Consider the following 27,946-nt stretch of genomic DNA (forward strand, 5'->3'; position numbering starts at 1 on the left):
GTTTGTAGGCCTCCTTGCTCGCACACGTTTTCTCAGTTCTGCCCACAAATTTTTGATAGGATTGGAGGTCAGGGCTTTGTGATGGCCACTCAAATACCTTGACTTTGTTGTCCTTAAGCCATTTTGCCACAACTGTGGAAGTATGCTTGGGGTCATTGTCCATTTGGAAGACCCATTTGCGACTAAGCTTTAACTTCCTGACTAATGTCTCGAGATGTTGCTTCAATATATCCACGTAATTTTCATTATCATGAAGCCATCTATTTTGTGAAGTGCACCAGTCCCTCCTGCAACAAAGCACCCCCACAACATAATGCTGCCACCCCCGTGCGTCACGGTTGGGATGGTGTTCTTCAGCTTGCAAGCCTCCCCCCTTTTCTTCCAAACATAACAATGGTCATTATAGCCAAACAGTTCTATTTTAGTTTCATCAGACCATAGGACATTTCTCCAAAAAGTACGATCTTTGTCCCCATGTGCAGTTGCAAACCGTAGTCTGGCTTTTTTATGTTGGTTTTGGAGCAGTGGCTTCTTCCTTGCTGAGCGGCCTTTCAGGTTATGTCGATATAGGACTTGTTTAACTGTGGATATAGACACATTTGTACCAGTTTCCACCAGCATCTTCACAAGGCCCTTTGCTGTTGTTCACCAAAGTACGTTCATCTCTAGGAGACAGAACGCATCTCCTGCCTGAGCAGTATGACGGCTGAGTGGTCCCATGGTGTTTATACTTGCGTTCTATTGTTTGTACAGATGAGCGTGGTACCTTCAGGCATTTGGAAATTGCTCCTTGTGGAGGTTTACAATTGTTTTTCTGAGGTCTTAGCTGATTTTTTTTATTTTCCCATGATGTCAAGCAAAGAGGCACTAAGTTTGAAGGAAGGCCTTGAAATACATCAACAGGTACTCCTCCAATTGACTCAAATTATGTATATTAGCCTATCAGAAGCTTCTAAAGCCATGACATCATTTTCTGGAATTTTCAAGCTGTTTAAAGGCACAGTCAACTTAGTGTATGTAAACTTCTGATCCACTGGAATTGTGATACAGTGAATTATAAGTTAAATAATCTGTCTGTAAACAATTGTTGGAAAAATTACTTGTGTCATGCACACAGTAGATGTCCTAACCGACTTGCAAAAACTATAGTTTGTTAACAAGAAATGTGTGGAGTGGTCGAAAAACAAGTTTTAATGACTCCAACCTAAAGTGTATGTAAACTTACGACTTCAACTGTATGTTAACAATTCTGAGTAATGAATTCAAGAGCATTGATTTTGTTATGTTTGAGCAGAAGAACGTAGTATTAGGAAATTTGCTTTAAAACTACAACATTTTCTCTCTGCTCCATGATGAGCTGCCAAGATGGGGGCCTCAAATTCTTTTGCCCGGGGCCTGAACCAAATCCAGCCGTGCAGACGATCCTGCCACGCCCCTGCCACACTCACCACCTAAAGCCCATTTTTATCCAGAAAAAAAACCTGTGTGTTTCAACCAGCCCAGAACCCCCCCCCCAGGCTTCAACACCTCCCCCTCTACACCCCCACTGCCTCTCTAAGATTATAAAATGGTGCTTCTCTTTTATGAATAATGTTGCACGGTATGCCAAAACGTCTGTACTTTTTCAATTATAGAACAAGAAAAAACTGCTTGGTACTAGAATTGTTAATACTTTCGGTACTTCTGTCAAATGTGTCTTACGGATCAAGGCTATCATCACAGCCGATGTGCGAGTGCACCGTGCCTACTCAACTTAGCCAGCGCTAGGAGTCTGGGCTAAATCATGTTAGCTTCACTTAGCCAGCGCTAGGAGTCTGGGCTAAATCATGTTAGCTCCACTTAGCCAGCGCTAGGAGTCTGGGCTAAATCATGTTAGATTCACTTAGCCTGCGCTAGGAGTTTGGGATGCATCATGTTAGCTCCACTTAGCCAGCGCTAGGAGTCTGGGCTAAATCATGTTAGCTTCACTTAGCCTGCGCTAGGAGTTTGGGATGCATCATGTTAGCTCCACTTAGCCAGCGCTAGGAGTCTGGGATGCATCATGTTAGCTCCACTTAGCCAGTGCTAGGAGTCTGGGATGCATCATGTTAGCTTTACTTAGCCTGCGCTAGGAGTCTGGGCTGCATTATGTTAGCTCCACATAGCCAGCGCTATGAGTCTAGGCTGCATCATGTTAGCTCCCCATTCAAGCTGCACATTAGTTGACACACTTGAATAATAAAACATGGCATGTAGAAATGTTGAAACTGTTCGCAAAACAATGTCCATTCAGGCTAGAACACTTTACAATGCAAGAAGATACCGGTAACTTCCAGCTTTGTAGCTCAACTTTCCTTGCTATGCTAGCTGACAGTGAAAGCTAACATCAATTGACTACCCTAGTACTTTGTTTGTGATAATATGCAAACCATAACACAAAATAGGCTGATATCAAATCTGATTGTCACCAAAACATTATTAATTCACTTAAATCTGTCTCTCTCACATCTTTCCCAAAGATGACCTATTGCTCAGCGATCTGAAGGTGTGAGTAGGGCTCCTAACGGGCCACTCCCCTCCTGCCTCATGAATGATGTCATTACTGGTTAAAGAGACAGTGCACACTTTCACAAAATAAGCTACTTCTATGCAAATGTTGGATCAGTACAATAAAATAAGTACAAAATGTAAGGGAAACAGATTGTCTTAATTATTATCCACATAATAGTTCACATTTCCAGTTGCTGCAGGATTATATTCCTGGTTTAGCAAACGCAAATGAAAGATTCTACATCTGTATCATAGGCCTGCGGGTATAAAAGGCTAATACCTACACCTTAACTAAAGTTTTTAAACTTCATTACAGTAAAATCAAAAGTCAGTCAAGCCATTGATAATAGGGAAAATACAAGAAGGATATTATATTGTGGCAAACATTACAGTTGGAACTTAATTTGGCTCCCCAAAAAATGGCTTAACAGAATGAAACAAAACACTTACGAACTGGTTTAAACTTTCCCAAAACTTTTGAACAGGCTGCAGCAATTGCAGCAATTACCAAGAAAGGCTACTGCCTACCGTACCCAACTAATGATAGAAATTAGCTAATGATATACAAGACCAGTCGAAAGTTGACACCGACTCATTTAAGGGTTTTTCTATATTTTTACTATTTTCTACATTGTAGACTAATAGTGAAGACATCAACACTATGAAATAACGCGTACAGAATCATATAGTAACCAAAAAAGTGTTAAACAAATCAAACTATATTTTATATTTGAGATTCTTCAAAGTAGCCATTCTTTGCCTTAACAGCGTTCCACACTCTTGGCCTTCTCTCGACCAGCTTCATGAAGTAGTCATCTGGAATGCATTTCAATTAACTGGTGTTAATTTGTTAAAAGCTCATTTGTGGAATTGCTTTCCTTCTTAACACGTTTGAGCCAATCAGTTGTGTTGTGACAAGGTAGAGGTGGTATACAAAAGATGGCCCTATTTGGTATAAGACCAAGTCCATATTATGGCAAGAACAGCTCAAATAAGCAAAGACAAATGACAGTCCATCATTACTTTAAGACATGAAGGTCAGACAACTTTGAAAGTTTCTTCAAATGCAGTCGCAAAAACCACCAAGCGCTATGATTAAACTGGCTCTCATGAGGACCGCCACAGGAAAGGAAAGACCCAGAGTTACCTCTGCTACAGAGGACAAGGTCATTAGAGTTACCAGCCTCAGAAATTGCAGCCCAAATAAACGCTTCACAGAGTTCAAGTAACAGGCACATCTCAGCATCAACTGTTCAGAGGAGACTGCGTGAATCAGGCCTTCATGGTCGAATTGCTGCAAAGAAACCACTACTAAAGGACACCAATAAGAAGAAGAGACTTGCTTGGGCCAAGAAACACGAGCAATGGACATTAGACTGGTGGAAATCTGTCCAAATTTGAGATTTTTTGTTTACAACCGCCATGTCTTTGTGAGACGCAGACTAGGTGAAAGGATGATCTTTGCATCTGTGGTTCCCACTGTGAAGCATGGAGGTGGTGGTGTGATGGTGCTTTGCTGGTGACACGGTCTGTGATTTATTTAGAATTCAAGGCACACTTACACAGCATTCCGCAGCGATACGCCATCCCATCTGGTTTGCGCTTTTTGGGACACCTTCAGGCGGTGTAAGGGCTATTTGACCTATCACTATTTGAGTGATGAGTGCTGCATCAGATGATCTGGCCTCCACAATCACCCGACATAAACCCAATTGAGATGGTTTGGGATGAGTTGGACAGCAGAGTGAAGGAAAAGCAGTTAACAAGTTCTCAGCATATGTGGGAACTCCTTCAAGACTGTTGGAAAAGCAATCCAGGTGAAGTTGTTTGAGAAAATCCCAAGTGTGCAAAGTAGAAGTCGACCTATTAATCGGAATGGCCGATTTCAAGTTTTCATAACAATCGGAAAATCTGTATTTTTGGACTCCGATTTGGCCGTTTTTTTTTACACCTTTATTTAACTAGGCAAGTCAGTTAAGAACACATTCTTATTTTCAATGACGGCCTAGGAACAGTGGGTTAACTGCCTCGTTCAGGGGCAGAACGACAGATTTGTACCTTGTCAGCACGGGGATTCATTCTTGCAACCTTACAGTTAACTAGTCCAATGCTCTAACCACCGGATTACATTGCACTCCACGAGGAGCCTGCCTGTTACGTGAATGCAGTAGAAGCCAAGGTAAGTTACTAGCTAGCATTAAACTTACCTTATAAAAAACAATCAATCACTAGTTAACTACTCATGGTTGATGATATTACTAGTTTATCTAGCGTGTCCTGCGTTGCATATAATCGATGTGGTGCGTATCGTTGCTCCAATGTGTACCTAACCATAAACATCAATGCCTTTCTAAAAATCAGTACACAGAAGTAAATATTTTTAAACCTGCATATTTAGCTAAAAGAAATCCAGGTTAGCAGGCAATATTAACCAGGTGAAATTGTGTCACTTCTCTTGCGTTCATGCACGCAGAGTCAGTGTATATGCAACAGTTTGGGCCACCTAATGTGCCAGAATTGTACGTAATTATGACATAACATTGAAGGTTGTGCAATGTAACAGGAATATGTAGACTTATGGATGCCACCCGTTAGATAAAATACGTAACGGTTACGTATTTCACTGAAAGAATAAACGTCTTGTTTTCAATATGACAGTTTCCGGTTTCGACCATATTAATGACCTAAGGCTCGTATTTCTGTGCGTTATGTTATAACTAAGTCTATGAATTAATAGAGCAGTCTGAGCGATGGTAGGCACCAGCAGGCTCGTAAGCATTCATTCAAACAGCACTTTCGTGCGTTTTGCCAGCAGCTCTTCGCAATGCTTCAAGCATTTATAACTTCAAGCCTATCAACTCCCGAGATTAGGCTGGTGTAACCGATGTGAAATGGCTAGCTAGTTAGCGGGGTGCGTGCTAATAGCGTTTCAGACTTGGAGTGGTTGTTCCCCTTGCTCTGCTTGGGTAACGATACTTCGAGGGTGGCTGTTGTCGATGTGTTCCTAGTTCGAGCCCAGGTAGGAGCGAGGAGAGGGACGGAAGCTATACTGTTACACTGGCAATACTAAAGTGCCTATAAGAACATCCAATAGTCAAAGGTTAATGAAATACAAACGGTATAGAGAGAAATAGTCCTATAATTCCTATAATAACTACAACCTAAAACTTCTTACCTGGGAATATTGAATACTCATGTTAAAAGGAGCCACCAGCTTTCATATGTTCTCATGTTCTGAGCAAGGAACTTACTTAAACGTTAGCTTTCTTACATGGCACATATTGCACTTTTACTTTCTTCTCCAACACTTTCCAACACTCCAACACCAAATTGAACATGTTTCATTATTTATTTGAATCTAAATTGATTTTATTGATTCATTATATTAAGTTAAAATAAGTGTTCATTCAGTATTGTTGTAATTGTCATTATTACAAATAAATAAAATAAAAATTGGCCGATTAATCGGTATCTGCTTTTTTTGGTCCTCCGATAAATCGGCCGGTATCGGTGTTGAAAAATCATAAATCGGCAAAGGCAAAGGGTCGCTACTTTGAAGAATCTAAAATATAAGCTTTTTTTTACCCCTTTTTCGTGGTATCCAATTGTTTAGTAGCTACTATCTTGTCTCATCGCTACAACTCCCGTACGGGCTCGGGAGAGACGAAGGTTGAAAGTCATGCGTCCTCCGATACACAACCCAACCAAGCCGCACTTCTTCTTAACACAGCGCCATCCAACCCGGAAGCCAGCCGCACCAATGTGTCGGAGGAAACACCGTGCACCTCCGGCCAAACCCTCCCTAACAACCTCCCGGTCGCGGCCGGTTACGATAGAGCCTGGGCGCGAACCCAGAGTCTCTGGTGGCACAGCTGGCGCTGCAGTACAGCACCCTTAACCCCTGCGCCACCCGGGGGGCCCCAATATAAGATATATTTTGATTTGTTTCTTTGGTTACTACATGATTCCATGTGTTATTTAATCATTTTGATGTCTTCACTATTATTTTACAATGTAGAAAATAAAAAATAAAGACAAACTTTAAAAATAATACCCCCTCACATTACATTGTCCAAACAAACATTGCAGTTGTAGCCTACGTCCAATGAGGTCTATGCACTCACAATGGCCAACGCACATTTCATGCGTTCTGTATCTCAAAGCCATATTAAATATCTTTCTAAAATAGTTTCTATTTAACTCATAATTGAGAAATATACTATACCTACAGAAAGCTTAGAACATCCTCTCTCCATCTGTGACAACACAATAGCTGTGTTATACCAGCAATTGGATTTGACAATGTTACACAATCAGAACAATTTTATTTTGCCTATGGCATTTGTTTTCTCCAGAGATAGAGACAGACACAGAGCGAGAGACACAGAGCGAGAGACACAGAGCGAGAGACACAGAGCGAGAGACACAGAGCGAGAGACAGAGACACACTTGCTAGACACAGAAGTAGGCCAAATCAAAGGGTTGCAAAAAGTGATTAATGGTCACAGTCTGAAGCCTTTTCACCAGAGCCACTAACTTTTGTTTAACTTCATTGAAAAAGGACTTCGCAATCAACAGTAACTTAGGCCAAGGCTCCTCAATTGCGTTCTCCCTCTCCTCAGTAGCAAGGCAGCCCTGGAGAATTTGTCCGGCTACAATTTTATTACTGGCAAAGTAAACTGTGGAGTGTACTCTGAATCTGAATAGGCTGGTGTTAACAATGAGTGGGTGATTCTGATCTAAGCCATAGGGGACTGGACTATTGGTCAGGGCAGGATACAGAGTAGCCTACTGTGTGGAAACACTAGCAGATAGCAGGATAGTATTTTCCGTCAAACCCAAGCAGGGGGAAAGGAGAGATTACATTAGCCTACATTAGAACAGCAAAGCTGTTGAAAGCTTTTTAACTCTTTGCATAAGGTACTATCCGCTTCCTTCAACAAGCTCAGCTCCAAGTGAAACAGAAATCAGCCTAAATGACAATGCAATACAGGTTTTATTTGACGTACACCTAACCAATACAAAACATTCAACAATGAAATTAGCAGCAATAAAGCTACTGCTTTGCATTGAAGCTTGACAAGGTGAGGCACGGGTTTTAAGGAATCAGTCACCACCTATGATATTTTAAGTGCTCTGAGGACCTGGCTTGGCTGTAGACAGAGTCTGAGTGGCTGGAATGACAAACTACTGAAAAAGATGGGAAAGCTGGGGGTGGACTAAATGCTGCACAGTGGCTGCAAAGTCAAGCCCCATCCCCCAGACCACTCTGTGCATTCTGTATGCCATTTTATATTCTGTTTTGTTATGGCCTATCTTGCATGTCTAGTGCCAGCCTAACAGTAGCTTTTTGCTTTCTAGATAACTGCTTCCTACAGTGGGCTAAAGGGACTGATCTGGTTTCTGTTCCATTCTCTCTGGAGACTCAGGTGGAGCCCGACCTGTGACATTCTCAGGTAGAGCCGGACCTGTTTCTCACCACTGGGGCCCACATAGCGATCCCTTTCCTTCTCAAACACAGACACGCAGCTACATGTCACCACAGACAGGACAGTATCTTAAGATTTCTTGGTGTAATATTATCATCAAGATTTCAGCTCTAAAAATGTTTTTCTCTGCAACTGTAATTCATCCTCTAAAAATGAGGGATTGTTGAAGCTTTCAACACAAGGCTAAATATGATCTTGTATCTTACATACAGTGCCTTCAGAAGGGATTCATACCCCTCAACTTAATGAACGTTTATTGTGTTACAGCCCGATATAAAAATGGATGAAATATATTTTTTCCTCACCTATCTACACACATACCCCATAATGGCAAAGTGAAAACATGTTTTTTTAAATGTTGGCAAATGTATTGAAAATGAAATAAAGAAAGCACTAATGTACAGTGCCTTGCGAAAGTATTCGGCCCCCTTGAACTTTGCGACCTTTTGCCACATTTCAGGCTTCAAACATAAAGATATAAAACTGTATTTTTTTGTGAAGAATCAACAACAAGTGGGACATAATCATGAAGTGGAACGACATTTATTGGATATTTCAAACTTTTTTAACAAATCAAAAACTGAAAAATTGGGCGTGCAAAATTATTCAGCAAGAGGCACTGCAGGTGAGCTCAACCTGAGGTGGGGTTAAAAGGGCGTTGGAGGGAATCCTCCTAAATCAAACATGAGATCTACTGACAATGATCATTCCAATTGACCCTGAGAGGTCCAGCATTAGGGGGAGGAGTCCTAGAGAGATCAGCTCCTCTTTCACCAGGTCAGAGAGAAGAGAGAACACTAGCCTGGTCCCTGATCTGTATGTGATTAATAGCACGGACAGACCAGTAGGATTGTCGAGTGTCTGCCGGCCGAGAGTACGCTGCACCCCTGAGCAAAGTGCAGGACGTAATTTACAAACCAATTGTACATGGGCGAAAAATGGCAGCTGTCAGTCGCCCACCGGCAGGTGGTGCTTATAACACACAGCAAAGTCAGCAAGTGAACGGCGAACAATTACACAATCTATTGAACCTAACAACCTGAACTAAATAAAAACCTTTGACGGTGAAATTAGCAGAAAGAACACTACTGCTTTACATTGAAGATTGACAAAGAGTCCGAGGCAAGAGTTAAGAGGACTCGGTCACCAGTCGCCAGTGGTGTAGTCGTCACTAAACCTAGAGTCCGAGTCCTGGACTCAAGTAAATCAACACTGCCAGCCACCACCTATGATATTTGGAGTGCTCTGGGGACACAGCTTGGCTGTAGACAGAGGCTGCGGAAGGGTGACTAGGGCCCTATAAAATCTGCATTGCGGACGGAATCACGGAATCCAGACATGAAACGGAATTCAACAATTTATATTATATATATATATATATTATATTAATATATATATATATATATATATATATATATATATATATATTATATTGTATATATATATATATATATATTTAAAAAATTGAATTTAGTAGGAAATCAACTAAATGTATTGAACTTATTTGAAAATTCATTACATTTGCCCAAGTTAATCAAAAGACATGAACAAAATGCATCAGTGATTTGTATTTTCCTGCAACTTCCTGAAACAGCAACATGAACGACCCTGTCTGTCTGTGTGCGTGTATATGTCCACACTATGTCTAGCGATGATGCTAATAATAACATTCTTCTGGTAGAGATGAAGGCTTTCCCAAAATCTTCTCAATTAAAATGTTAAGTACAAAGTAGACGATGCCTACCTAACCAACCAATGGTCTCTAGCTGGTGCATTAAAGGGTAACTACACCCAAAATGCAAAATGTCTTAGATTTTTCTCAGCCCTCATGTTTCCTGATGTGGTTTAAGCATTTTTGTGGCCTTAGAAAATACAATGTTGTTAATCTATAAAAAAAAGTGCCGGATGTAATTTACAAACTGATTTTACATGTAGAAAAAGGCAAAAATGTTGTCTGTCAGTCGCCCACCGGCAGGAGGTCCCAATTAAACAAAAAAGGCATTTCACTGAACTTGTGCACGTGACCTTAAAACAAGAAACCATCAGCAATTGAACAAAACATTGTTAACCCCCTGCTATTGTCTGTGATAAGGGTTCCTGTCTCTCTGACTGGTGAAAGAAGAGCTGATCGCTCTAGGATTCCTCTCCTTAATGCTGGATCACTCAGGGTCAACTGGAATGAACATTCTCAGGAGATGATCTCATGTATTTGACTTAGGAGGATTACATCCAACTCCATTTTAACACCACCTCGGGTTGAGCTCACCCATGTATGATAAGAGCAAATATTTAGCTTTGTGGTGACAGCTTCTACAATCCTATATTTTTAGAGGATGAATTACAGTCACAGAGAATCGTTTTATTTTTTTTAGTTAGAATCTTGAAGATAATATTACCCAAGAAATCTTGACGTACTGTCTCGTCTGTGGTGTCATATAGCTCCGTGCCTGTCAGTGTGTGTTTGAGAAGGGATTGCCCTGTGGGCCCCAGTGGTGAGAAGTAAAGAGAATGTCACAGGTCGGGCTCCGGAGGGCAGAACAGAAACCAGATCAGTCCCCTTAGCACCTGTCCACTCTAGCTACCTACAAAGTGAAAAGACAAACGTATTTGTATTTTGTATTCTTTAAGAATCCCCATTAACTGTTGCCAACGCAGCAGCTACTCCTCCTGGGGTCCAGTAACATTAAGGCAGTTATCTACATTTTAAAATATTACATAACACATGAAGTGTGTGCCCTCAGGCCACTACTCTACTACCACAGATCTACAAAATTCCTGTGTAGGTGTGTGTAGAGTACGTGTCTTATCACTTGTATATGTAAGCATGTCTGTGCATGTCTCTTCACAGTCCCCACTGTTCCATAAGGTGTATTTTAATGTTTTTTTTTTTATATCTGATTCTACTGCTTGCATCAATTACTTGATGTGAAATAAGAGTTCCATGTAGCTATGGCTCTATGTGGTACTGTGCGCCTCTCATAGTCTGTTCTGGACTGTGAATAGACCTCTGGTGGCATGCATGGGTGTCCGAGCTATGTGCTAGTATACTGAACAAATATATAAACGATTTTACTGAGTTAAAGTTCAAATAAGGAAACTAGTCAATTGAAATAAATGAATTAGCCCCGAATTGATGGATTTCACATGACTGGCCATAGGCCCACCCACTGGGGAGCCATAGGCCCACCCACTGGGGAGCCATAGGCCCACCCACTGGGGAGCCATAGGCCCACCCACTGGGGAGCCATGCCCAGCTAATCAGAAATACAGTGCCGTGCGAAAGTATTCGGCCCCCTTGAACTTTGCGACCTTTTGCCACATTTCAGGCTTCAAACATAAAGATATAAAACTGTATTTTTTGTGAAGAATCAACAACAAGTGTGACACAATCATGAAGTGGAACAACATTTATTGGATATTTCAAACTTTTTTAACAAATCAAAAACTGAAAAATTGGGCGTGCAAAATTATTCAGCCCCCTTAAGTTAATACTTTGTAGCGCCACCTTTTGCTGCGATTACAGCTGTAAGTCGCTTGGGGTATGTCTCTATCAGTTTTGCACATTGAGAGACTGACATTTTTTCCCATTCCTCCTTGCAAAACAGCTCGAGCTCCGTGAGGTTGGATGGAGAGCATTTGTGAACAGCAGTTTTCAGTTCTTTCCACAGATTCTCGATTGGATTCAGGTCTGGACTTTGACTTGGCCATTCTAACACCTGGATATGTTTATTTTTGAACCATTCCTTTGTAGATTTTGCTTTATGTTTTGGATCATTGTCTTGTTGGAAGACAAATCTCCGTCCCAGTCCCAGGTCTTTTGCAGACACCATCAGGTTTTCTTCCAGAATGGTCTTGTATTTGGCTCCATCCATCTTCCCATCAATTTTAACCATCTTCCCTGTCCCTGCAGAAGAAAAGCAGGCCCAAACCATGATGCTGCCACCACCATGTTTGACAGTGGGGATGGTGTGTTCAGCTGTGTTGCTTTTACGCCAAACATAACGTTTTGCACTGTTGCCAAAAAGTTCAATTTTGGTTTCATCTGACCAGAGCACCTTCTTCCACATGTTTGGTGTGTCTCCCAGGTGGCTTGTGGCAAACTTTAAACAACACTTTTTATGGATATCTTTAAGAAATGGCTTTCTTCTTGCCACTCTTCCATAAAGGCAAGATTTGTGCAATATACGACTGATTGTTGTCCTATGGACAGAGTCTCCCACCTCAGCTGTAGATCTCTGCAGTTCATCCAGAGTGATCATGGGCCTCTTGGCTGCATCTCTGATCAGTCTTCTCCTTGTATGAGCTGAAAGTTTAGAGGGACGGCCAGGTCTTGGTAGATTTGCAGTGGTCTGATACTCCTTCCATTTCAATATTATCGCTTGCACAGTGCTCCTTGGGATGTTTAAAGCTTGGGAAATCTTTTTGTATCCAAATCCGGCTTTAAACTTCTTCACAACAGTATCTCGGACCTGCCTGGTGTGTTCCTTGTTCTTCATGATGCTCTCTGCGCTTTTAACGGACCTCTGAGACTATCACAGTGCAGGTGCATTTATACGGAGACTTGATTACACACAGGTGGATTGTATTTATCATCATTAGTAATTTAGGTCAACATTGGATCATTCAGAGATCCTCACTGAACTTCTGGAGAGAGTTTGCTGCACTGAAAGTAAAGGGGCTGAATAATTTTGCACGCCCAATTTTTCAGTTTTTGATTTGTTAAAAAAAGTTTGAAATATCCAATAAATGTCGTTCTACTTCATGATTGTGTCCCACTTGTTGTTGATTCTTCACAAAAAAAATACAGTTTTATATCTTTATGTTTGAAGCCTGAAATGTGGCAAAAGGTCAAAGTTCAAGGGGGCCGAATACTTTCGCAAGGCACTGTAGTTTCCCTCCACAAAAAGGGCATTATTACAGATTATTACAGCTGTCTAGGTAGCTGGTCTCAGACGATCCCGCAGGTGAAGAAGCTGGATGTGGAGGTCCTGTGCTGGCGTGGTTACACATGTTCTGCTTTTCTGAGGCCGGTTGGACGCTTGGCAAAATGTTCTAAAACAGCAGCTTATAGTAGAGAAATATAAATTTAATTCTCTGGTAACAGCCTGGGTGGACATTTCTGCTGTCAGCATGCCAACTGTGGCATTGTGTCAGGTTACAAAACTGCACATTTCAGAGTGGCCGTTTATTGTCCCCCAGCACAAGGTGCATGATCATGCTGTTTAATCAGCTTCTTAATATGCCACACCTGTTAGGTGGATGGATTATCATGCAACAGTGAAATACTCTAACAGGGATGTAAAATTTGTGCACAAAATGTTATAGAAATAAGCTTTTGTGAGCATGGAACATATCAAAATCTTTTATTTCAGCCCATGAAACCAACCCTTTACATGTTGCGTTTATATTTTTGTTCAGTATAGTTCAAAAACAGACAGCTCGGTGCATTCAGCATGTCAAAACTTAATAGTGATGAAGTCAATCTCTCCTCTACTTTGAGCCAATGTTAGTTCTCTGTGTACATTTAAGGGCCAGCCGTGCTTCCAATTGTAATTTTTCTAAGTCCCTCTGTGTGGCACCTTACCACACGACTGGACAGTAGTCCAGGTGCGACAAAACTAGGGCTTGTAGGACCTGCCTTGTTAAGAAGGCAGAGCAGCATTTTATTATGAGCAGACTTCTCCCCAGCTTAGCTACTGGGTTAGGGGAGGGTTTGGCCATCTGGGATGTCCTTATCCCCTCGCGCTCTAGCATCTCCTGTGGCAAAGCCTACTAATAATTACCTATTATTATTATTATTATAATGATGATGATAATAACAATAAGGAGATCAAGAAAAAGAGGGTATAGGAGCGAGAGCTGCGTGCATGACACAAACAGGTGCTGTTAGATTACAATATTATTTTTCTGCCTGTTTGGAACAGTGTAAACACTAAATACATTAAGTAATACCAGCCTGTTCTAATGCAAAAATATCTGTACGCCTTTATTACCTAATAGCAAAATATTGTATTATCTATGAAATTGCTTTCCCTGACATTTTGCATTAAACAAACACTCAAACAGGCAACAGATGCAAGATCGGTCTTATTTCATTAAATATACAGTACCAGTCAAAAGTTCGGAAACACCTACTCATTCAAGGGTTTTTAATTTTTTACTATTTTCTACATTGTAGATTAATAGTGAAGATATCAAAACTATGATATAACACACGGAATCATGTAGAAACCAAAGAAGTGATAAACAAATCTAAATATATTTTATATTTAAGATTCTTCAAAGTAGCCACCCTTTGCCTTGATGACAGCGTTGCACACTCTTAGCATTCTCTCGACCAGCTTCACGAGGTAGTCATCTGGAATGCAATTCAATTAACTGGTGTGCCTTGTTAAAAGTTAATTTGTGCAATTTCTTTCCATCTTAACACATTTGAGCCAATCAGCTGTATTGTGACAAGGTAGGGGTGATACACAGAAGATAACCCTATTTGGTAAAAGAACAAGTCCATATTATGGCAAGAACAGCTCCAATTGGCAAAGAGAAACAACAGTCCATGATTACTTTAAGACATGAAGGTCAGTCAATCCGGAAAATGGCAAGAACTTTGAAAGTTTCTTCAAATGCAGTTGATAAAAACATCAAGTGCTATGATGAAACTGGCTCTCATGAAGACCGCCACAGGAAAGGAAGACCCAGAATTACCTCTGCTGCAGAGGATAAGGTCATTAGAGTTACCAGCCTCAGAAATTGCAGCCCAAATAAACCCTTCAGAGAGTTCGAGTAACACACATCTCAACATCAGCTGTTCATGGGAGAATGTGTTTGAATCAGGCCTTCATGGTCAAATTGCTGCAAAGAAACCAATATTAAAAGGACACCAATATGAAGAAGAGACTTGCTTGGGCCAAGAAACATGAGCAATGGACAGACCGGTGATATCTGTCCTTCGGTCTGATGAGTACAAATTTGACGCAGAGTAGGTGAACGGATGAGCTCCGCATGTGTGGTTCCCACTGTGAAGCATGGAGGTGTGATGGTGTGGGGGTGCTTTGCTGGTGATACTGTCAGTGATTTATTTAGAATTCAAGGCACACTTAACCAGCATGGCTACCATAGCATTCAGCAGCAATACGCCATCCCATAAAGTTTGCGCTTAGTGGGACTATCATTTGTTTTTCAACAGGACAATGACCCAACACAACTCCAGGCTGTGTAGGGGCTATTTTACCAAGAAGGAGAGTGATGGAGTGCTGCATCAGATGACCTGGCCTCCACAATCACCAGACCTCAACCCAATTGAGAAGGTTTGGGAAGAGTTGGACAGCAGAGTGAAGGAAAAGCAGCCAACAAGTGCTTTGCATATGTGGGAACTCCTTCAAGACTGTTGGAAAATAATTTCAGGTAAAATCAAATCTTATTGGTCACATACACATGTTTAGCAGATGTTAATGTGAGTGTAGCGAAATGCTTGTGCTTCTAGTTCCGACCATGCAGTAATATCTAACAAGTAGTCTAACAATTTCACAACTACCTTATACGCACAAGTGTAAAGGAATGAATAAGAATATGTACATATAAATATATGGATGAGCGATGGCCGAACGGCATAGGCAAGATGCAGTAGATGGTATAGAGTACAGTATATACAGTGGGGAGAACAAGTATTTGATAACCTGCAAAATGGGCAGTTTCCTACTTACAAAGCATGTAGAGGTCTGTAATTTTTATCATAGGTACACTTCAACTGTGAGAGACGGAATCTAAAACAAAAATCCAGAAAATCACATTGTATGATTAGGTAATTATTTTGCATTTTATTGCATGACGTACGTATTTGATACATCAGAAAAGCAGAACTTAATATTTGGTACAGAAATCTTTGTTTGCAATTACAGAGATCATACGTTTCCTGTAGTTCTTGACCAGGTTTGCACACACTGCAGCAGGGATTTTGGCCCACTCCTCCATACAGACCTTCTCCAGATCCTTCAGGTTTCGGGGCTGTCGCTGGGCAAAACGGACTTTCAGCTCCCTCCAAAGATTTTCTACTGGGTTCAGGTCTGGAGACTGGCTAGGCCACTCCAGGACCTTGAGATGCTTCTTACGGAGCCACTCCTTAGTTGCCCTGGCTGTGTGTTTCGGGTCGTTGTCATGCTGGAAGACCCAGCCACGACCCATCTTCAATGCTCTTACTGAGGGAAGGAGGTTGTTGGCCAAGATCTCGCGATACACGGCCCCATCCATCCTCCCCTCAATACGGTGCAGTCGCCCTGTCCCCTTTGCAGACAAACTTCAGACGGGCCTGGACATGCACTGGCTTGAGCACGGGGACCTTGCGTGCGCTGCAGGATTTTAATCCATGACGGCATAGTGTGTTACTAATGGTTTTCTTTGAGACTGTGGTCCCAGCTCTCTTCGGGTCATTGACCAGGTCTTGCCGTGTAGTTCTGGGTTGATCCCTCACCTTCCTCATGATCATTGATGCCCCACGAGGTGAGATCTTGCATGGAGCCCCAGACCGAGGGTGATTGACCGTCATCTTGAACTTCTTCCATTTTCTAATAATTGCCCCAACAGTTGTTGCCTTCTCACCAAGCTGCTCGCCTATTGTCCTGTAGCCCATCCCAGCCTTGTGCAGGTCTACAATTTAACCCTGATGTCCTTACACAGCTCTCTGGTCTTGGCCATTGTGGAGAGGTTGGAGTCTGTTTGATTGAGTGTGTGGACAGGTGTCTTTTATACAGGTAATGAGTTCAAACAGGTGCAGTTAATACAGGTAATGAGTGGAGAACAGGAGGGCTTCTTAAAGAAAAACGAACAGATCTGTGAGAGCTGGAATTCTTGCTGGTTGGTAGGTAATTAAATATTTATGTCATGCAATAAAATGCAAATTAATTACTTAAAAATCATACAATGTGATTCTGGATTTTTGTTTTAGATTCAGTCTCTCACAGTTGAAGTATACCTATGATACAAATTACAGACCTTCACATGCTTTGTAAGTAGGAAAACCTGCAAAATCGGCAGTGTATCAAATACTTGTTCTCCCCACTGAACATATGACATGAATAATGTAGGGTATGTAAACATTATATAAAGTGGAATTGTTTAAGTGACTAGTGATACATTTATTACATCCAATTATTAATTATTAAAGTGGCTAGAGAATGAGTCTGTATGTTGGCAGCAGCCACTCAATGTTAGTGATGGTTGTTTAACAGTCTGATGGCCTTGAGACAGAAGCACTTTTTCAGTCTCTCGGTCCCAGCTTTGATGCACCTGTACTGACCTCGCCTTCTGGATGATAGCGGGGTGAACAGGCAGTGGCTCGGGTGGTTGTTGTCCTTGATGATCTTTTTGGCCTTCCTGTGACACCGGGTGGTGTAGGTGTCATGGAGGGCAGGTAGTTTTCCCCCGGTGATACGTTGTGCAGACCTCACTACCCTCTGGAGAGCCTTACGGTTGTGGACGGAGCAGTTGCTGTACCAGGCGGTGATACAGCCCGACAGGATGCTCTCGATTATGCATCTGTAAAAGTTTGTGAGTGTTTTTTGTGACAAGCCAAATTTCTTCAGCCTCCTGAGGTTGAAGAGGCGCTCTTGCGCCTTTTTCACCTTGCTGTCTGTGTGGGTGGACCATTTCAGTTTTTGACACTACACTTCAATGGCCCTCACCTCCTCCCTGTAGGCCGCCTCGTTGTTGTTGGTAATCAAGCCTACCACTGTAGTGTTGTCTGCAAACTTGATGATTGAGTTGGAGGCGTGCATGGCCACGCAGTAATGGGTGAATAGGGAGTACAGGAGAGGACTGAGAACGCACCCGTGTGGGGCCCCAGTGTTGAGGATCAGGGGGGTGGAGATATTTCCAACCCTCACCACCTGGGGGACGGCCCGTCAGAAAGTCCAGGGCCCAGATGCACAGGGCGGGGTCGAGAGCCAGGGTCTCGAGCTTAATGACGAATTTGGAGGGTACTATGGTATTGAATGCTGAGCTGTAAACGATGAACAGCATTCTTACATAGGTATTCCTCTTGTCCAGATGGGTTAGGGCAGTGTGCAGTGGGATTGCGTCGTCTGTGGACCTATTGGGGTGGTAAGCAAATTGGAGTGGATCTAGGGTGTCAGGTAGGGTGGAGGTAATATGATCCTTGACTGGTCTCTCAAAGCACTTCATGATGACGGAAGTGAGTGCTACAGGGCGATAGTTGTTTATTTCAGTTACCTTAGCTACCTTGGGAACAGGAACAATGGTGGCCCTCTTGAAGCATGCGGGAACAGCAAACTGGGATAGGGATCGATTGAATATGTCCGTAAACACACCAGTCAGCTGGTCTGCGCAAGCTCTGATGACATGGCTAGGGATGCCATCTAGGAGCGGCAGCCTGCGAGGGTTAACACGTTTAAATGTTTTACTCACATTGGCTGCAGCGAAGGAGAGCCCGCAGGTTTTGGTAGCGGACCTTGTCAGTGGCACTGTATTGTCCTCAAAGTGGGCAAAGAAGTTGTTTAGTTGGTCTGGGAGCAAGACATCGGTGTCCGCGACGGGGCTGGTTTTCTTTTTGTAGTCCGTGATTGACTGTAGACCATGTCTCGTGTCTGAGCTGTTGAATTGCGACTCTACTTTGTCTCTATACTGATGCTTAGCTTGTTTGATTGCCTTGCTGAGGGAATAGCTACACTGTTTGTATTCGGTTATGTTTCAGGTTGCTTTAACCATGATTAAAAGCAGTGGTTCACGCTGCTTGATTTGTTTAACACTTCTTTGGTTTCTACATGAATCCATATGTGTTATTTCATAGTTTTGATGTCTTCACTATTATTCTACAATGTAGAAAATATAAAGACAAACTTTTGACTGGTACTGTATATTGAAAGCCGGGCACATTTAACAGTTAGGCTATTGATTATAGACCTAATTAAGTTGGGGTTTCGTCTCACCTCAATTTTCTTAGAAAATTAAGCTACGGCAAGAGCGTTTTCCTCCTCATTGCTGCTGCTCAATCTTAATATGCTGGTTAACTTTGCTATTATGCATATAGCAACATAGGGAAAGGCACCTATTCTACAGGGCACTAGAGATTGTTTCAGAACAGCGTTATCCAACGCGGGAGAAAGCTCATTTGTTATAAAATAATATTTAGAGTTACCATTATTTTTTACATAATATAACCACATACAAGTTCAGTATCACATGTCTTAGAGTGATGACTGTGCCATCCCCGTGGTCTCCACAGAGACAGGTGCAAATCACAGGTGTCTTGTGCACCACGGGGAGAAAAAAATATAAATATGCAACTGCTCGACTAAAGAAAATCTCAGTCTACCAACAGCTTATTGACCAGTCGATATATAGTGTATTGTCCAGATACAGATTTAGCACTTGGTGGTTTATAGCAGCTTCCCACAAGAACGGGCTTTATGTGCGGCAGGTGAACCTGTAGCCATTTTACTTCAGCTCTGTATAGGCCGCAACACTGCCACCAAGGGCATTTCTGTCTTTTCTGTAGATGTTATAGCCATGCATCGCTACCACTGTATCAAAAGGTATTTTCTAAGTAAGTTTCAGAGATCAGAATAGGAATATGTCTGAATATGAATCATCTGTTAGTAGTAATTTATTGATTTAATTAACCTTTTTTCTTATGCTAAATATGTTAATGTGGGCTATTTTTAGCACTTTTCTGGGATGCTTAGCTGATAGTGCAGGGTGAGGTGACCACAGTTGAATTCCTACTAGGGCACACAGTCTCAGTGCTAACAGTATAATTATGGTTCAGTGTATACAATAGCTGTAGAGGCATTCAGGAGAGTTTGAGGGGGTGCAAATTAGGTTACTTACATTGTGACTGCCAACGCCCCTAGGAGAATTTACATTTGATGCAGGATTACTACCACTCAGAGACACAATGGTAGGGATTACTGATCTGGGCTTGGGTCGTTGATAAGTCAGTCTCAACGCAGCCTTCAAAATGTGTCCAGAGTCCAGGAGACAAGATGATTTGGATGGACTCCATCATTTCTGTAGAGCATATTCGGTTTCCAGAAGGTGTCAAAGTTACCTATAAAAGTTATTCCAACTGAGCTACAGTAATATTTTAGCCAGGTGTGTAATGCCAGAAGCCTACTGAATCTTTCACACCGATGGTACCGGACATGAAATAATTGGCTGCTTTTTGGAATCTTTGAAAGCAAAAATCCATGATTTAAAATCATTTTTCAGCAGTTCCGAGCTAGCCCTCTTAATGACATTTGACCTCACATGGACTACAACAGCGTCAGCTCCCGGCAGCGGTCGCAAAACGGTCGGAAGCAGCCTTGTGATGTCCTGTACTTGTGCTCCAAGTTAACACAGGGTTTTTGTCCAGGGAACAGAGGTGTATTTTACCTTAGAAGCTGCCAATGACAACAGCTGGTGCAATGGCCGAAGAGGTCCGGCTATTCTTCGTCTCGAGTGGTTTCGCAAACCCCCTGAGGAACGAAGGCCGGTGGGCCCGATGGACCTGAGCCAGCTGTAGTATCCATCGTGGATGATGAATGGGCAGGAGAACCCGAGGTAGAAGCCACTGGAGACAGAACAGAGGACGAAGGCGCAGGTACCTCTGGGTCCGATCTAGAATCTGAAGCCCTCAGGTAAGAAGGCACCACAAAGCAGTTTCTCGCCTGGGTCCGGGCTTACCTTCGCCAAGGAGGCCCTGGAAAGGTAAGCCCGGACCGGAAAACGGCGGCGGCACTTCCACCAGGCCAGAGCGGCGTCTGGCTAACGGGGAAGATGAGAAAAGTAGGCAGGCATGGAATCCCCAGTAGCTTGTGTAAGTTCGCTACTTGTTTGCTAAAAGCAGCCACTTCTCCCTTGTAGTCCTCTGCAAGCAAACAGTTGCTACATTGAAAGTCCAGGCAGTCTACATTGTTCCAGAATAAAGCAAAAATAAACACAGCTCCTGCAGTGTTGAAAACATTTGTTAGCATCCTCCATTCGAGGCAAGCAAGGCTAGCTGGGCTTCAGTGTCTCTCTACTTGACAGGGAATTCTCAACTTGTCCGAGAGAGAATTACACGGCTATCAAAAACCGTCAGGCCAAGGTAAGTCTACACCAAACATACAATTAATTTGAATGTTTGTAAAAAATCACAAAGTTAAAAAAAATGAATGGTGGTGCATAGGTTTGTAACTCAGGCTAGTAAAACACGTTTTGTCAACAACGGAAGCTGGCACCGGACGTGCTGAGCGTAACTTTGTGATAGGTGCGTGTTCGGATTGGGGAGGAGGATGTGAGGAATAGACTGAGGTGTTGATTGCAAAATCTACCCATGCAAGGCAAGCAAAACAAAATAATATAAACAAAAATTGGTCTGGTGAGTTCTCCTTAAGACAACTTGAGTGTCTGTCGTTGTCACGCAGAGGATAAAGATAAAGCACAGAGATCCGGGACCAGGTTATACTTCCAAACGAGTTGACTGAAACCATGCACACAATAAATACCATCCTCTCAACCAGCAACACTACACTCGATACCTCAGTGTCTAATCTTTCTCCATTAATGAACTACTAATGAAACAGCCAAGCTCTGCAGTTTTTACACACATAATTGATAAGAAATTCAGAAATGGCAGCTAATCATCTATTTCTGTAGTTACTCGTGGGAATGCTCTGAGTAGATGCAAAACACACTTTTTATTATTTATGAATACAAATATTACTTATGCTATGAATACATTTCCAGGTAGCCTACTTCATAAGTACCAGATTTGCAGCTTGGTATGTTTTAAAATAGAAATCTTACATTTCACTACCCACAACCTAGGCTAGCTTGGACAATGACAGAATCATCTTCATCCATTAATGTGGTTGTTAATATTGCCCTAATATTTCCTTGCTGGATTAGTTCCATGTTGAAATTAGAACATTTGCTTTTCCAGAGAAGGATGTTGACACTCCTCAGCCTACTGAAAGGCACAGCATTGAGCACCCTCTTCTGCATTTTAATCATCTTCAGAATGGCTCATCTGGCCGAGACACACATATAACATAGCCAACCATAAAAGGCTATATGTGTCGCCTCAGACTGTGTAGTTGGAACAGTGTGCCCTTTTTCCTGCAAGAACCATGGCTCTACCAGCTCATGTTTAATACATGAACCATAAGCCTACCTAATGAAGGCCAGAGTCCAGGAAAGACAGGAACAGTCAAACCCATTACCCATTGCTAACTCCCCCCCACCTCTCTCTGCTCCTCCTCCACTCTACATTTTCACTCTTGCTCCAATCGGCCCAGAAGCTATAAATTAGATTTATCACTAGCTCTGGATTGAGGGGAAAGAGTGGTGGTAGCACAGCACAAAAAGTCCATGTCAGGGGAAGCAGTGAGCTGACTGTAAAAAAGAGAGCGCTGTTTGGGTGCATTAAATCACACGCCCTGCTCCTTGTCCCTGCTGCGCTCAACAACAGAGCCTTGTGCCCTTCAGAGCTCTGGCAGAAAGGGTAGCGCTGGAGTGCACTTGCTGACGCAGGGGAGGGGGAGCAGTAGAGTAGCACCCCCACACTGAGGCACAGTGACCGGAAGCAAGGCTGTGGATCAACTCACTCAGCCTAGCAGCAACACATTAATGAGCATTGGTATTTTGGTTATAATACATTTATAAACATAAGATTATCTAGAACTACATCCTAGAACTACATCCTATGGAAGCCTAAATGTTAGTTTGTACAGTGGGGCAAAAAAGTATTTAGTCAGCCACCAATTGTGCAAGTTCTCCCACTGAAAAAGATGAGAGAGGCCTGTAATTTTCATCATAGGTACACTTCAACTATGACAGACAAAATTGGAGAAAAAAAAATCCAGAAAGTCACATTGTAGGATTTTTTATGAATTTATTTGCAAATTATGGTGGAAAATAAGTATTTGGTCACCTACAAACAAGCAAGATATCTGGCTCTCACAGACCTGTAACTTCTTCTTTAAGAGGCTCCTCTGTCCTCCACTCGTTACCTGTATTAATGGCACCTGTTTGAACTTGTTATCAGTATAAAAGACACCTGTCCACAACCTCAAACAGTCACACTCCAAACTCCACTATGGCCAAGACCAAAGAGCTGTCAAAGGACACCAGAAACAAAATTGTAGACCTGCACCAGGCTGGGAAGACTGAATCTGCAATAGGTAAGCAGCTTGGTTTGAAGAAATCAACTGTGGGAGCAATTATTAGGAAATGGAAGACACACAAGACCACTGATAATCTCCTTCGATCTGGGGCTCCACGCAAGATCTCACCCCATGGGGGTCAAAATGATCACAAGAACGGTGAGCAAAAATCCCAGAACCACACGGGGGGACCTAGTGAATGACCTGCAGAGAGCGGGGACCAAAGTAACAAAGCCTACCATCAGTAACACACTACGCCGCCAGGGACTCAAATCCTGCAGTGCCAGATGTGTCCCCCTGCTTAAGCCAGTACATGTCCAGGTCCGTCTGAAGTTTGCTAGAGAGCATTTGGATGATCCAGAAGAAGATTCATGTCATATGGTCAGATGAAACCAAAATATAACTTTTTAGTAAAAACTCAACTCGTCGTATTTGGAGGACAAAGAATGCTGAGTTGCATCCAAAGAACACCATACCTACTTTGAAGCATGGGGGTGGAAACATCATGCTTTGGGGCTGTTTTTCTGCAAAGGGACCAGGACGACTGATCCGTGTAAAGGAAAGAATGAATGGGGCCATGTATCGTGAGATTTTGAGTGAAAACCTCCCATCAGCAAGGGCATTGAAGATGAAACGTGGCTGGGTCTTTCAGCATGACAATGATCCCAAACACACCGCCCGGGCAACAAAGGAGTGGCTTCGTAAGAAGCATTTCAAGGTCCTGGAGTGGCCTAGCCAGTCTCCCGATCTCAACCCCATAGAAAATCTTTGTAGGGAGTTGAAAGTCCGTGTTGCCCAGCAACAGCCCCAAAACATCACTGCTCTAGAGGAGATCTACATGGAGGAATGGGCCAAAATACCAGCAACAGTGTGTGAAAACCTTGTGAAGACAGAAAACGTTTGACCTCTGTCATTGCCAACAAAGGGTATATAACAAAGTATTGAGATAAACTTTTTATATTGACCAAATACTTATTTTCCACCATAATTTGCAAATAAATTCATAAAAAATCCTACAATGTGATTTTCTGGATTTTTTTCCCTCATTTTGTCTGTCATAGTTGAAGTGTACCTATGATGAAAATGACAGGCCTCTCATCTTTTTAAGTGGGAGAACTTGCACAATTGGTGGCTGACTAAATACTTTTTGCCCCACTGTATGTTCAATACAAAGAAGTCAACTTTTAGCATTTATTATTTATGTAAGATCCATTTGCTTTTGTCAATACCTATTTTTCACCGGATGTGACAAAATAAGAACAGTGGAGTAGAGTTTTTTTCATTTTTTTATTACACTCCTGACTTTATGTCAACTCATGTCAGGAAGTGAACAGCTGTCTATTGATCGAGCTCTGGGGTGCACTGCCGCCAGCAAGGAGAGGGGGGAAGCTTGTGGTTTTCATTCAGTAGACATATTCCTGCATGATAGTTAAAGAGCCTGTGTGTTGCCATTAAGCTCCAGTAGCCGTGGGGAGCGAGAGAGGTGGTCATTGGCCTTGATGTCATGAATTTCTAACCCTTCTCTATCTCGCTCCCCTCGGCCATGGTGGATAAACAGGAAGCTCAGTAACACAGCATATTCAACTGGCAATCAGCAAATAGCATCCCTCACTAGGGGAAATGACCATGGAAAAACTATCATGGCAACCTGTGCCAACGTTAGCATTTTCCCTGACTAGCCTGCAGGCATCGAAGGCAATTGTACTCTGCTGGGAAGAAATTGTGAAGTGGCTACAGATTTGTAAGAGAACGGTCATTTGATTTCTTCATGAGCAATTATCCTTACTTGTGCCTACAAGGAATCAAGAGAATCTCAACTGCCAGCCATAAAAAACACTTGTGGTATCATGCCAGGCAGACACAAGAGCTAACATTTCTACAGCTAGGCCTATAAAGTTACACTGCAGTTGCACATAATACTCAGACAAGCAGGACTAAAGCTTAAGGGGTCAATGCCTCCTCACAGCTGTCAGTGATCTACAATCCAGGCAAGCTACAATGACACATGCATCGCCTCCTGCTCTTCCCCACTCCCCTCTCATAACACACATAAAGCTTCAGCACAATGCATGTGTCAACATTTCCCCTCTTCACAAGTCCAAACAGGGTAAAAATGTTTTATCAAAATTAGGGATGGAAAAATGCTTTCAGTATAAACTTAAACGACTAAAGCCAGATAGAGAGTATGTAGATGATAATGGGATCTTTATATTTTTTTTATAATATGATCTTTGAGAACTAACAATCACAAATAATGAATTTAGCAGATTTTGTTACTATGTTAGAGCAAAAGAAAACAGCATTAGCCAAAGCAAAATGCATAGAATTGCAGGAAATGTTCTTTAAAACAGCAACATTTTCTTTGATAGAATATGTAGAATGGCAGGGAATGAGCTTAAAAAGGCAACATTTTCCCTCAGCTCCACAAATTTGCAATGTGTTACCAAGATGGGGGGGGGCCTCTAAAATTCAGCTGCTCCGACCACACCCATTACCTAAGCCCCCTTTTGAGCCAGAAAAAGCCCTGCAGACAGGTCTGGAACTGCATTGTGACTAGAGTCCATATGCCTGCTAGTGCCTATGGCCCTAAACATGCCACATTCACATAGAAATGTCTTTCAGCCAAACAAGCGATGTGCTGCCTTGCCTTTGACTGCCAGTGATTTATCATGCACCTCACAACTCCATAATTCTGTGTGGGTTTGCATGTAACAAATTGAAATCAATTCTAAAACGTCTGTTTTCCATCTGAGCCTTATCCATATATATTCTATTGGGATATGGTTGACTACTTTATATCCAACCTATCAAAAGTACTAGCTATGAAAAGAGAGATGTTAAATGTAATGTGAATTAGAGTTCCAAAGTTTACATTAAAAGAAAAGCTGGTCACACTGTCCACTGATTCAGAAAGGATTAGGAAAGAAAGCGGGGATGTGAGGGCTATCAATATCACTATGAGAAAAAGGTATACTTTCAATGTGGAAAACCTGTTGTGTATTCTGTTATCTACATAACGAAAGGTTCAACCGATGATCATTCAAATACGCAATACCTAGCTAGCCACTTAATTTTAAAAAACGAACGCAGTTCTTTAGTAAAGTAAAGGCTTTACATGTATGGTTAGCGTAATAGCCAACAATACCATAGACTTCGTGTAAACACAAGCCTTAACGTTCGCTTTCTAGCTACTATAGTTATTTCAAATACTTTCCAGATATCTAGCAAATATAGTTAAAGTTGTCTTTAAATGCATGTCCGATAAATAAAATAAAGTTGCTTTGATGACAAATCATGTCGCTACAATGCCGGGAACTAGCTAGGCTAAGCAGTACAAAAATATTTAGGGGAAATCTTTGGTACAAAGGCAGAGATAGCTAGCTAGCTACCACTAGCCAAGCCAAGGTGCTCTCTGAGATAACTAGTTAGTACCAAAAGCGTAGCTAACTAGCATTAGCGGTTGGGTAGACATAACGATAGTTAAACGAAGATTGAAAACTACAAAACAAAAACATACATTTGACAGCAATCTTTCAGTAGCATTCGAAATAACGTTAAATACCACTTAGCTACACGTTCACCAACGTTAGCTAGCTAAACAAATAGATGCTATCGAAGTGCGACGACTATTAGCTTGCCTGGCTACCAAGCTAACTATGTTGCTCAAGCTGCTTGAGAAGTCTTGAGTCGATCGAGCAGGGGATTGATAGCTAAGGTTAGCTGACGATGTGTCGTTTACGCTTTACGAAAAGCTGAAATTAAACTTACCACGAATGTGTTTCTTATTCTGAATACAAGATCCGTTCGCAGTTATGTTTTCAATCGAATTATTGCTTTAAATGGACCAAAACAAGGAATTTGGTCCAACTTTTATTTTCAGTTGTTTCCTTCACTTCCTGATAGACGCCGCCATCTTGCAAGCAGATATTTCCTCTGCTGTCGTCACTCGGTATGTCACACAGTGGGATACTCCTGCCGCGTTCAATTGCTAGTCGGAACTAGGAAACTCGGAAACTTTACGACTTGCTAATTGGTTGAATGCGGTACGTGTATAACTAAAACCAGTTAGCGAGTCGTACATTTCCGAGTTGCCTTGTTCCGACTAGCATATCAACGCAGCATCAGAGATGTCGCTCATTCATGGTGCACTCAAGAAACTGGGAACTCGGAAAATACGCGGTCAAATAATGACGTCAGCGATCTTCAGATCGGAAAGTCGGAGCTCTAAGAAAGAGGTCCGAGCTCCGGAGTTGGATGAACACAATTAGACAAAAATATAATAACTTGACACATTGGAAAGAATTAACAAAACAACTGAACAAACTAGAATTATATTTGGCCCTAAACAGAGACTACACATTGGCAGAATACCTGACCACTGTGACTGACCAAAACTTAAGAAAGCTTTGACTCTGTACAGACTCAGTGAGCATAGCCTTGCTATTGAGCAAGGCTGCAGTAGGCAGACCTGGATCTCAAGAGAAGACAGGCAATGTGTACACTGCCCACAAAATGAGGTGGACTTCCTAACCTCCTGCCAAATGTATGACCATATTAGAGACACATATTTCCCCTGATTACACAGATCCACAAAGAATTTGAAAACAAATCCGATTTTGATAAACTCCCATATCTACTGGTTGAAATACCACAGTGTGCCACCACAGCAGCAAGATTTGTGACCTGTTGCCATTTTCTAGTGAAGAACAAACACCATTGTAAACAAACACCTTTTGTACTTTAACAATTTGCACATCGTTACAACACTGTATATATACATAATATGAC

The 27,946-nt window shown here is 42.1% G+C and overlaps 1 protein-coding gene across 4 annotated transcripts in view; it reads right to left on the reverse strand.

The window, feature by feature from the left end:
- The window catches only part of LOC139380659 (protein strawberry notch homolog 2-like), a 105,151-nt gene extending 78,058 nt beyond the window's left edge, over positions 1 to 27,093 (reverse strand). For 3 of the 4 annotated variants that reach the window (XM_071123860.1, XM_071123773.1, XM_071123690.1), the window contains exon 1: positions 26,927 to 27,086. The gene's annotated coding sequence lies outside the window, so the exon portion shown is untranslated. Of the gene's footprint in view, positions 1 to 26,926 lie in introns of all 4 variants that reach the window. The other variant, XM_071123606.1, reaches the window with a different exon arrangement.
- Positions 27,094 to 27,946: the final 853 nt, after the last annotated feature.

Source organism: Oncorhynchus clarkii, chromosome 1 (assembly GCF_045791955.1).
Source record: "Oncorhynchus clarkii lewisi isolate Uvic-CL-2024 chromosome 1, UVic_Ocla_1.0, whole genome shotgun sequence".
Taxonomy (NCBI): domain Eukaryota; kingdom Metazoa; phylum Chordata; class Actinopteri; order Salmoniformes; family Salmonidae; genus Oncorhynchus; species Oncorhynchus clarkii.